Source organism: Siphateles boraxobius, unplaced genomic scaffold (assembly GCF_051911475.1).
Source record: "Siphateles boraxobius isolate OS27281-9 unplaced genomic scaffold, OSU_SipBor_1 66, whole genome shotgun sequence".
NCBI classification, from domain to species: domain Eukaryota; kingdom Metazoa; phylum Chordata; class Actinopteri; order Cypriniformes; family Leuciscidae; genus Siphateles; species Siphateles boraxobius.
Window position 1 is genome coordinate 27,386,945 of NW_027509193.1, and position 13,183 is coordinate 27,400,127.

The following is a 13,183-nucleotide window of genomic DNA, read 5'->3' on the forward strand; positions in this document are numbered from 1 at the left end:
TATAATGTCGTACCTTTATTCGTGTCTATGATTGGTGTTTTAGAGAATTTTAACCCAATTAAAGCAATCAAATGGCCCTGATCATGACTGGTTGCTTACTGTAGTTACTGTTGCCTGCCTCACATTCTAAGGAAATAAATCTAATTTGCGGATAGGCCTACTGCCTTAGTTGTGACGATTTTAATCCTTGTGAAAAAGTTGTGTAATAATGTAGATGCAGAGTAGCCTATAAAAACGTGAATTAATCCCAATAACATGAATCTTTGTCATTGCTTTGACCATTTTCTGACACCAGGACAAAATACAGAGATGCTTTTAAATAATTCGATAAAAGAAAGCTTTTTAATAATTCAATAAAAGAATGGCAACTTTAACGGTAAAATCACTTAGCACAGACTGTATCACTATTTTCAAATTTACAAAGACTATTTACAAATAAAACCCAAGAAAAAAACAATTTACAAATAAAAACAAAGGAAAAAAAACTATTTACAAATAAAAAACAGGAATCTATATAGGCCATTGCTTGTCACACTTAAACTATTATTCAACACACACACAGTGTGCAGTTGCAAAGGCCATTTCCACTTGGAATCTGTGTAACCCCTCTGTTTTTTTGAGAATCAGAATGGTTATCTATAATCAAGGAAAAAACAGTCATTAAAATCTTATCACACATTAGAATTTGTGCATTAAATGTAGAATTGGTAACTGCATAATTCACACACTATATTTCAAATATCTATCATTAGCTCTTGAATTATTATTGTGTTCTTCACAAAACGTGATTTACCTCACATTTAGGTGTCATGACTTCCATAGCATACGAAGGGCTAGATAAATCAGTTTTTTTCCAATAACAAAACACTGTACACCTTCTCAATGATTCCCTCAGTCTATGACAAACAACAATGCGGATATTTCACTTATCATTGTTTAAAAAAATCAGCATCTAAGAATAATTTCATTACATTCCAATTGTTTCAGATTATAATGAATGTCAAGATATTGATTATCTGTAACGGTATGAATCTATAAAAATCAGTAATTGTGGTAAGATGTCACCTCATGTTGCAAGAACCAAGTTAATTTTAAACATATTTTTATTCCAAATAAATATTATTTTACCTGTTCTTGATCAAAAACGGAGATCCGTAGGTTACATTGGTTTTTCAGTTTGGGGGCATAACTGCCCCCAATATAAATGATCAATGTGCTACGTATGTTGATCCTAAATTTAATTATTACATGTTTCATACAAACATGTCTATGTGTGATTTTATTTAAAATTTCCAGAACAATTACCACAATTTCTTCATCCTCCACAACTGTATCAACCAAAAGTCCCTGTTTCAAAGCTGTGAGGGTGCTGTAAAATAGACATACGCATTAAAAGCAGTTCAGTGAGCTTTTGTTTTATATTATGGTTCTGTTGCTTACCTTTGAAAAGAATATGGTTGTTGATCACATCCACAGCTGAAGGGCGTGTCTTTGCGAATTGTTGTAGGGTCTATGCCAGCACAATCAGTGTGTAACCATTTGTTGCACAGATCACACTGTCCCACTTCATCTGTTTGATGTGTGGATGCAGGGTTCTAAAAACATATACATTATTGTAAAGTCAAAGCAGCAATATTCATTTACACTAAAACTCGCAATTTGTGTTGTATACTACTTACTTATTTCCTGTGTTTTGATAAACACATGCTTTTATGTCTTGGGCCATGCAGGTGTTGGTCTCTATTTCACCTTCCTCTCTTTCTCCAATTGCAGTCGGAAAGTCCTGTCCAGTATTACATATGAGTTTTAATTTTTTTTTTTTTTTTTTTGCTCCAATTCTATTAAAAATCTTAATTCCTGTTTGTCTTACTTCAGTCGTCACATCTTTCAACATGCTTGTGGCATGGTAAACACGCAGGTGCAGGGGCGTAATTTGTGGGGGGGATATAACCCCCCCAATATTTAAATCTATGCATTACAACCCCCCAATTATTTATACAATGATCACAATATCAGGAGGCATACCCAAACTTCAACCCCCCCAATGTTCAAACCAAATCTACGCCCTTGCGCAGGTGTACAAGCTGACAAGTTTACAGCACTTCAGAAGACATTTTCATGTTTTTGGCTTCCATTTCAGCTGCCTTTAAAAGAAAAAATAATGAAGCGGTTAACAGGCCAAAATAGCACATTTTGAAAACATTTTAATAGTGAAGTGAGAGAGAAACCTTACAGTGCAAACAAATACCCCACAGTTCACACCATCTTGCTGCATCCACTGTTCTGGATTGCAAACAGTCCAGCCATCCAGTGACCCAAGTTTTTGGAAAGCCTCCCTTTACAGATTTTAGATTAAAACAGAGCTCAACTGTCATGCATCTTTCACATCTTCTATATATTATTAATATAATGTTAACGTTTTTATGCTACACTACAGATGAGAAATGAATTACCTCAGAATGTCCATGTCATTTTTTTCAATAGAATTGTAGATCTCCATTGAATCATAAAACCGCACTTGTTTTCCAGAGACATCGAAAACCTGTGGAAGAAAAAAAAAAATCATCATATTAAAAAAAAAGTTACAGTCAGCATATCAATTCAATGTTACAGCACAACCGAGTATTACCACCAACGATTCTTGGGAGCAGGATTTTTTTCAGCATTCTACAGTGGACACACACACACACACACAATATGTGAAAACACACAATATGTGAAAACACACAATTGTTATACAATTACTCAAGTATATACCTCAAGATCTTGCACATGTGACCTTGAAATGGCTTTGTTTTTTGTCCACTCTCTGTACCACAAAATGTACACATCTGTGTATAAGGCAACAACCTGCGCATGAAGTGAACTGAAATGAATTATACTATGTTATTAACATTCATAGAGCAATATGACAAATCTCATGAGACAATTGCATATCTGCAAAGGCCATTGAATAGTCAGTTACTTACATTGTGAATTTCTGCTGCAATTTGAGCAAGACGACAGTTTAAACAGTTTACTGCCTTTAAATAAATGACAGACTTTACTATACAAACACATTAGATGAGTACATTGTGAATGTGAGTGTAGTTATATTACATGGACTGTGTGCAGTGTCATGTACTGAGTTCCTAATAAAGAATTGTAAAGCAAACATAAGAACATTGTAAACACTTACATTATCATTTAACCAAGGCATGTTCTTGTTTGGGTCTTCCTCTAAAAGAGAAGGGCAAACACTTCTTAAGTCTACAATATACAGTGTTGCATAGGCTGAAAATCTGTGAATTATTTGTCTCTCTCTGCTCCAGGAAATGTAAAGTTGTTTCAGCTTGTCCTGTAGTTCAAAAACAGAACCCATTCATTGCATGTAAATGAAGCAGAAAATACTACAGGTGTAGTTTTTTGTTACTGTAAACTATTCCTTGGAAGTTTAACATACAAAAAGCCAGTCTGTACCTTATTTTGTTCACTTATAGGAAACAATGACACAGTGAAACTCTCCATATCTTCCTCAACTTTGTCTGGATCAACTTGTGGGTCAGTTAATGACTTTGCTCATGTTCTTTGGTACATCTCTGCAATGATATGACATTGTATTGAGATACAATGAAAAGTGTATGTTAATAAATTTTATAATACATGAACTTTTATTTCATGAACTATATTACCTTTGTCTGTTTCCTCATCCACACCTATTTATAGGTGTCCATGTAGCCCTAGGTGCACATCTTTTTGAGACATTTTTTGAATGTCCTGCAAGAAGTTATTATTGATCCTCTGATTGTGCAGATGGAAACACAGCCGCAAGGCGAACATGTAATGAATGTCCTTCAGTTGGCAGAGGAAATACCTGCTGGTTGACAGCTCTTTGTTAATTTGCTCTGCTGAAGACAAATTAACAATAGATGCAAGATCTGGCATCAGTTTTATGCTCCTCAGTCTCTCTTCAGGCCTTTTTTGGTTTTTCTCATGAAAACGGTCATAGAGGGAGTACCGTTCACAAGTTCCAGTCAGAGGGTGAGGGCAGGTGAATCTGTCACTTGTTTGGTCTTTGTGTATATTTGGCCCCATAGAGCTTCGAAGGGTATTCACCCATTCTTTCTGCACAGTACGTTTTTTTTTCCCAATGCAGCAGAAATGTTTTCTGATGTTGGAGCACATAGCTTGCCATCATGTGGCTGAAAAAACTTTTGATGAGTCCTATTATTCACATGTCTGGCAACACGTCCAGCTATATCTGAGATGAAGACTGTGGGTGGACATTTAAAACTCAGGAGACCATCTCCATGGTCTCGAGCAGATTCCTGCCACCACAGGGGTGACTGATAGCAAACCACCCCAAGATGCAGTACCCCTCCTGTGGGGAAAAAATGGGGCAAATGCAGAACAATTGCTAATTTCATGTAATATGTTTTCACAATGAGTTATGTAGTTTGGCAGTCAAATGTAAAATATAAAAATATATTTTTTTCATTAACTGGAAGTCAATAATGTCAATGATTCATTATCAATCAGGGGGAAATGGTTATGATAGATGGAGGTAACATTATAGTGCTATTGTCTTCTGTGGGTCTTTAAGTATGCTGTATGTTAGTATGATAGTTTTATTTTATTTTATTAAACTGCTGCGTTTATATACTTTTTTCTTCCTGCTTCCCTTAATGTTTGTGTTCTTAATGTCCAGATATATATAAAAAAATGTATTGTCCATTCTGTACCATGCTTGTAATTGTCTACATTTGTATCTTACCTCCTGCTTTGTGAAGCTTCACAAACATTTTTGGATATATATCCTTATACAACAGAAGTTCCTCAAGCCTATTAATGAGGTCAGACTGTGATCCACTTGCTGAAATGCCTAGAGCATTGCATGCCATTGTAAGATCTTCTTTTCGAGGCTAATAGTGATGAGGGAAAACATGCATATGGTTATTAAACAAAAAATGTTTTAAGTAGTTTGGCCAAATTACAAATTGACTCCAAAGTGTCATCTCTACTGAAAGTAATACATTAAACCTATAAATAAAATATTTTTTAGTTTTTTTAATAGAATAAGCATCAGCAAACAGCAAATTGTATTACCCCTTTGAGCTCTAATACTTGCAAAATTCGGTCCTCATCAAATTCCTCATCTGTCCTCTTTGTGCACAATCGGTCTTTCTGGGAGAGGCCTTTCAAAATCTCAGTCTTGGGTATGATATCAGATATTCTTGAGTATTGACCAATCCATGGTGTAAAGGCAGAATATGTCAGGGAGCTAGCAAATGGGTTTTGACATGACCCTGAGGGACGGAGGAAGGGAGGGAGTGAGGGGGTGAGTTAGTGACTGAGTGAGTAAGTAGGGAGAGAAGGAATGAATGACGTATGGGAGGGAGGGAAGGAAGGAGGGGAGTAATTTTAAATCAAATTTAAAGCAAGTAGGCATAATAATGTTTAAGAAGTATATTAAACAGCTTACCATCACAAAGTCCTGTTGCAATTATCTCTTTCTCAAGGTTTTCCCATCTAGATGAAACATTCACCTGTGTGTCCTGTGAAGTGGTGTTTGTCAGGTCTGGTCGTCTCATGAGATGCACTATACAGAATGAGTAAGTATTTTATGAGCAGACAGTGGAAACTGTTGTTGCCAACTGTTGAGGGTAAAGCATTTTTTCCATGAATGGGTACACTGAATTCCTACCTGGTAAGTCAAAGGCCACTTTCCAGTTGGCGTCAGCAATCAAAATAGGAGGATGATGGCCACAGCGGTAACAAAAGTAATTGTAGGTGTAGTTCCTCAAAGCAGAGAAGTGGTAAAAAGCTTTCCTTATTGTGTTGTGAGGAATGTACACTTTGCTGTGTTCCCCCAATGTACGCAAAAAACGTCCGACAGCAATGTGGTTCTGTTGCAGGTATAGACAAATTTACATTGTAGTTAGGCCAATGGGCAAGATAATGTTCAGGTAAATATTAAATCATGTTGTTTTTTTTGACTTACTGAAAGACCTTTTGTCAAAAGTGAGCACAAAGGGATTGTGAGGAACACTTTGTTATTGAAATTGTGAAATCCAAAATCATATTCATGGAATCTGACTGGGGTTCCACAAACAGGGCATTCCTTAATGTACACTGCAACACCTGAACAAAATATACATTAATAAAATATATATAATTATATACAACAACAATATGTTTCCACTACAACTCATTAAGTGTGACACATACCTCTGTGCACAGAAAACAAAGCATAAATGGTTGCATGTTTTGTCTTTAGGATTGCTTCACTGAGGTCAGGGTAGCATGGTCCGGGGCAGTAAGGGCATTGTGTCTCTTTAGGCACAAAGCTTTCAGGTATCGTCATTTCCGTTAATATGAGGTCTTGTGGAAGATTTTCTGGAATTCTCTTGCACCTCAAAAAGTACTCTGTCATTTTAATCACTGCTGATGCTGTCTCAATTGATGGTTTTGATTCATCATCCCTCTCTTGATCTTTCTCCTCAAGGTCCTCTATTTCTTCAGGAGTTGCATTTGAATGTTCTCTCAGTAATGATGGACGCTCCTGGAATATCCACCACATGCATACGTGTCTGTGGACACAACCTAGTCTGTGTTTACTGTCCCTACTTTGACAGTGCCATCTACCAGACATTGTGTCAAATGTCACAATTGTTCGCCCAAGCTGACACCAGTTGTCTTTGAGGTTAGTAAATGCTGAAAAGTAAATGTAAGTCTGTGACAGGCCATATTCCCCCCAAAAAATAGGGAAGACACAATCAACCTCCTCTCCACTGGCCTTCAAATGTAAGTCCTTACATTCCTGGGCTCTTGACTTTGAGATTAGTCCTTTGTCTAACATTTGCTCCAAAGATGCAGAGTTTAGTGTTTGTGGAGGAATGTAGCGTTGTGCGGAGATAGTTCTTCGAAGGTGGTGGCATTCAGTTCCAGGGTGTCCACTCTGGGCTGCTATCTTTGCCATGTCTCTGCAAATATCTGACTCACAGTAAATTTGTCCAAGGAGTAGAGATTTCTTGACATGGACTGGCACTCTTGGCCCATGTAGTTCCTTTGGTGTGACGTATAGTGCATTTTTTTTTATCTATGCAAAGCATAGGTTGCTCCAAGCCATGTTGTATTTTCTCATGCCTCTTCAGATTGGATGTGTTGGAAAAGTCAGCTCCGCATTTATGACATTTGAAACGACTCTTTGGGCATTCCATGGGTTTCTTGTTTTATTTGTGTATTAGTTTAATTTATTTATAAATAAATTTTAACTGCCACCATCATTTAGTTACATTATAATGTTATGTTTTGTCTTAAGGTTAATATGTAAACATTACACTGTGCAGATGTTTTAAAGCACCTAACCCGACCCCGGAAACCCAGAGGTTAGCTCATAGGCCAAAAAAATGGGTTGCAGTCAGGAAAAAAATATGTAAATGTACTTGCCTGCCATTATTGTGGATTATCAGGTGTAAATTCAGAGACCTACTGAACAAAAGTAAATAAGGATATACAACAAATACATTCCATATACTTATAACAATCTGAAACAAGCGACATCATCAATATGAATAGGCTACATAATCTAAAGTCACCATAATTGTTATCATGTATAATTAAGGTTTTCGGTTATTTTTACATTATTTTTTAACTGGCAAAATACAAGGCTACAATTAAGACGAAACTTACCTCCCACTTCGTAAGATCCCATTTTTATTGCCCTGGGTAGTTTATTCGAAACTGTCAAATTCTGATATAGTTTACGTAGCATACGTCAATTATAGGCTAAATTATTTTAATCCCGTTTACTGAAGTGGCAACATGCCATACACATCACAATTCTTTCTTTCGTCATAAGATCCCACCGTTTAGTGGGGTCGGGTAGGCGATTCAAACAGTCAGATCCCGGCACACACGTGATCGTGATGTTACAAACAAGTTTATCTAAATATTTAGTTCAATTCATTATTAATATATATATATATATATATATATATATATATATATATATATATATATATATATATATATATATATATGTAGTTCACAATATAGTTACAGAGATTGCAACTTTTGAGTTTTGCTCTGACAGCTGAGAATTTGTTCCATATCAAAAGTAACCTTCTCTGTCAAGTCTGTCGGTGTCAGTGTCCTCTTTGTCCGCGATTTTTCTCTGCGTGAGAAAATGCAGTGGTCCAATCAGTAGCCTGAATTTGCTTATAGTAATTCGGAAATTAGTGCACATGAGTGAAAAAAAAATACAGCACAGAAGAATGTCTAATTTAGCGTTAGATTTCTTTGTTGAGCGTGAGACAGTGAGATTGAGGCTGAATGCGTGAGTGTCACGCCAGATGCGTGAGAGTTGGCAACCCTGTAGTTATTGAATATAATTAGGCCTATATAATTAATGAAAGTGTTTATTAGGGAACACTCTGTGAATAGATGGATACAGCGTCCAGCCAGCGTCTGTAAGCTGCCAGTCTGATCACGGCCATTTGACTGGTTATATTGGGATAACAGTCCCCAAAACGGCAATCATACACAATAATAAAGGCATGACATTATATTCATAATAAGAAAACACTTTATTTCCTTGTAGCGAGAGTGTCAGGCAACGCGTTATACTCGCAGTTCAGCCGCGACTGACTGGACGAGCTTCCAGCAAGCGTCTGTAATCTGCCAGTCTGATCACGGCCATTTGACTGGTTATATTGGGATAACAGTCCCCAAAACATCAATCATACTAAAGAACATAATCATATCAACAGATGAATAATAAATGAGCTAGAAAGGAAAACACAAAAACTGTCAAAAATCAATGGTTTCTGAAACTTGCCAAAGGCAGACTGTCAGACAACTAGCCAGCCACTGACAGGTCACGTGACCTGCCATGCTCAGACTGGCAGCTGTCAGCCAGCCACTGACAGATCACGTGACCTGCCATGCTCAGACTGGCAGCTGTCAGCCAGCCACTGACAGATCACGTGACCTGCCATGCTCAGACTGGCAGCTGTCAGCCAGCCACTGACAGATCACGTGACATGCCAGGCTCAGTGGCGTCTCCTGCCAGCCAGCTGAAGATTGAACCCCTGCTGCGAGTTCGGTTATTCTGCAAACGGAACAGTGCGTTCTTGATCGCGTCACTCAGCACGCTCTGGCTGCTCCGGTTATCTTTATGTATATAGTTAGTTTAGAATATATAACATTACACAACCCTGTCTCTTTTTGTTAAATGTCAGTTTTAATGATCAATAATATCCAGTATAAAAGTAAGTAGCCTAATAGGTAGGCTATAAGAAGCTATACAATGAGAAATAAATCAAACAATTCAGTCAAACATTAGTCAGCTCTCTAATAGGCTACAAAGTTAAAGTTAAATAGCCTAAATATATAAAGTTATTTAACTTCACTTTGCCCTCAGCCAAACGATTTGCCATGGAACAAACTATATATTAATATAGTTTAGCATTGTTTGGTCTTATAAGATAAATAAAAACATGCACTGAAAAGTTATGTAGATGGTTGATTATTTGTCAAGCTAATTAAATTTTTTTCATAGATTAAAATAGCTTTTAAAATATGCAAACAGGCAATATTAAAGTGGTTTAAAACTTATCCCCTTAAAACGCTATTGGTCTCGACTATTTAAATAAAGTTAAAGGAATATGACTTGGCCTGAAAAAAATTTCAGTCAGAAGAATTTTTTTCACTTTAATCCCTGTTTGATGTTTCTGAGTGCATCCCTTGTTTTGACTGGATACAGAATTGTTAAAGTTTTTCCTTGATGTATTTCCTAATTTACCCTTTGTTAACCTGGTAGTTCAATTGATTGCATTTTGAAAATAAAATCATCAAGCTAATGGACTTCAAAATGTAACCATGTTATGTGATTCAGAGTTGTTCAATTCGCTTTGTAGACAAAATAAATTGAACTGTTTTGTCTATAAATTAGCCATATAAGTCCTTTGTTAAACAATGGTCAGGAGAGGCAGCATTATGAGAATATGACTTGTGCCAATGGTTGCCTCCTTTAACTGTGGATGAAGAAAGTGATGTGTATATAGTATATTGTATGATATCTAGACCTAGTCATCTCCCTGAAATTTTAGCTTCCCGTACAGTTGGTTATGTTGACAAAATCTGTTCTCTTGGTGTGACACCAAACAAAACTTCAGATTCAAACAAGGTTACATGAGAAAAGCTTTATTTAAAAGTACAAAACAAACATTGCAGACTTTGTACAGGAATAATTTACCACCTCAAATTTAGCCAGAATGGGAAAAAACAACCCAGAATGATTTCGTTTGTACATGAGCGTAGTTAATTGAAAAGAAAACAAATGGATGTAAATAAAATAATTTAGATGATGAGAATAAAAAAAACAAACAAAATAAATATCAGAGATCAATGTGATACAAGCAGATTAAAGAGAATCATGAATATGATTAATCTAAGCCTAGTTTTTGCTGCCTTTCATGGTGTCTGTATTTACAATCACTATTTTATATATAGCAGAACAGTTACGTCCACGAGAACTATCAAAACAGGCAAATCTGTTCAACGTGGTTCCATATGGAAATATGATTTTTCAAAACAACCACACCCATTCATACAGTACTGAAATGATTACAAGCTCAATATTAAAGGCACAATTTTAACTACAAATAACAGGACTACTCCTAATACCTTACAGTTTCATCTTAACATTGACAAATATAAAGTAATAATTTGGAGCAGCATACTTTATATGTCATGGAGTTACTATGAGATTCTTATAGGCAAGTGTGTTTTAAAGAGCACTGGTTAAAATTCCTATGTGCGTTCATGGTAAATAGCTTTAAGGACTGACTGAGCACATTATATACTTTGAAAAATAGATATATGTAAAATATAGAATAATTTATCCTATTCAGCCCAAAAGGCCACATACAGCATACATAGAATAAAAAACAAGTACCCACTTAGTTTAAAGACCATCTTCACCATCTAACTGTGTTAGGAGGAACGTTTACTCCACTGAACTGCTTCAAAACAGGGAAATGTCTACAGGCCTCAGTCACAAGATGACCAGTAATGCCTCCGTCACTACTGATTTTGCTAGCTAACCGGACAAAAAAAACACTGGCAACCCTGTACAATTACAGAATAGTTTTTTGACAGCATGTTCTGTTCTTATTAGTCTGAATTAGGGCATTACGATCTGGTTACTGGAGGGTGTTTTGTTTAACTCACAATACAAGTTCAAAGAATATGAAGTGTCTTTTAAAGAAAGCACATAGATGGGTTATGGCTTTGGTGGCAGTTAAAATGAACACAAAGCAAAACAGCAATGCCTCAATAGTCCAAGAAATGAAAGAGCAGATCTTGGTGTCATCAGCATTCAATCACATTTTTTTGAAGAAGAAAAAAAGGAAATACAGATCACCACCAGATGTCAGTGTAAAGCACAGAAAAAGCTGTTTTGTCAAGTTCTCTTTTTCTCAACAACAAAAAGGTATACTCTGTCACTGTATAGTCTAATTCTATAAAGAAGAAGAAGTGACATGTAACATTTACTATCAAGGGATCTGAATTCTGATAAGTTCTAATATTATGTAATGTATTAGGCATCTTAGAGTAAATAAAAGTTGGCCACAACATGACAAATGGAAAATGGCGGGGCTTTTTTTTTAGCCTCTAAACGGATTTGTGGCCTGAAGGAAAAGCAGAGACGGCGATTTAAAATTAAAATAAAACCATACGGCCAGAAAAGAGGACCTGCCAACCGGAACTGTGGTCACATTTAAAACAGGACAAAATCACCAAACAATGGCAAATAAATGATGAATACTGAAATTACATGTTCCTAAAATATGCACTCTCAAAATAAAAATTCCATTCACCATAAAAACGAATAGTGTGTTGAGTTTATAAACTGACATTGTGTACAGAAAAAGGAACTTAAGGAGTTTAAGGCTAACGCATGGCTTTCTGCAAGGCAAATTGTGGATGTCTGAACTAAAATCAGTTAAACAAACCACTGAAATGAAAGACAATTACGACAATCACACCACTCTGAAGGGATTTCGTGTCCTGGAAAAGTTTAAACTAGAGAGAAAATGGGAAACATCAGATCTAGATCATGTTTGGGCATAGAGAGACAGATATAAAAAATGCTAAGAGCACAACATCCCACTAATGCGTCTTGCAGTGGTGGAAGGGCTCACAAGAACAGTCATAGCCACTTAGGTAAGAGACAATCCTGATTTCAGCCGTACATTTGCGACAGATCAGTTTTACTGAATATGAATGCTAAGTTAATTTCTTTTGAACTGGTTTAAGGACACCAGGATTCTCCTTACCCAAGAGTCTGCGTCGAAATAACAAATAATTTGCATTTTGTATACATTTCATCAGGGTTACCAACACCGGCAGTGGCACCTTTCGTGAGGAATGCTTTCGGAGCGGACGGAATTGTATATACACAGTTGGGTGCTTAAATTTGATGTTAACTCAGTTCTGTAATATACAGGTTATTGTTAAACTTTTTTTTTTTTTTTTGCAAGACAGCTCCTGTTATCTATATCCAATATGGATTACCTACCATTTTATGGTGTCGTATAGAGACAGGTCAGGGGAAACGGTGTATCTTTGAGATAACGGACAACTTAGATGTGCCGGATAATCAACATTATACTAACTAACATAAAACAAATATAATTTATATTTTTTAAACCCACCATGAAGTGCCCTTTTCTAGAAACTCAGTTAATCTGTAATTTCAGTCTTGAATATTTACATGTGTTAGTCTGCTTTGCAAGTGCTTCATAGTATTAGACTGTAATTCAACAGTAACAATAAGTGCAGTTTTCCCATTTGGGATTTGTATGTTTAAACTGCTGACTAGGAGAGGATAATGTTCTCTGTTTATCAGTAATGTAACACTTCAGGATAAGGATTTGCCCTTGATGTCGATAACATCATTCTAAGCTTAGGACTGTGCTGGTCACACCTGAATTTTTTCCAGGATCAGAAACACTGCTCTTTCACATGACTGATTTCATTCCATAGTAATGTATTATGAGGTTATGACCATGTATTTCATGATGCAAGATGACATCACATAAACTTTCTCAAAAAAATTGTGGTCGGTATGATTTTTTTGTTTTTCGAAGAAGTCTCTTCTGCTCACCAAGGCTGCATTTATTTGATCAAAAATACA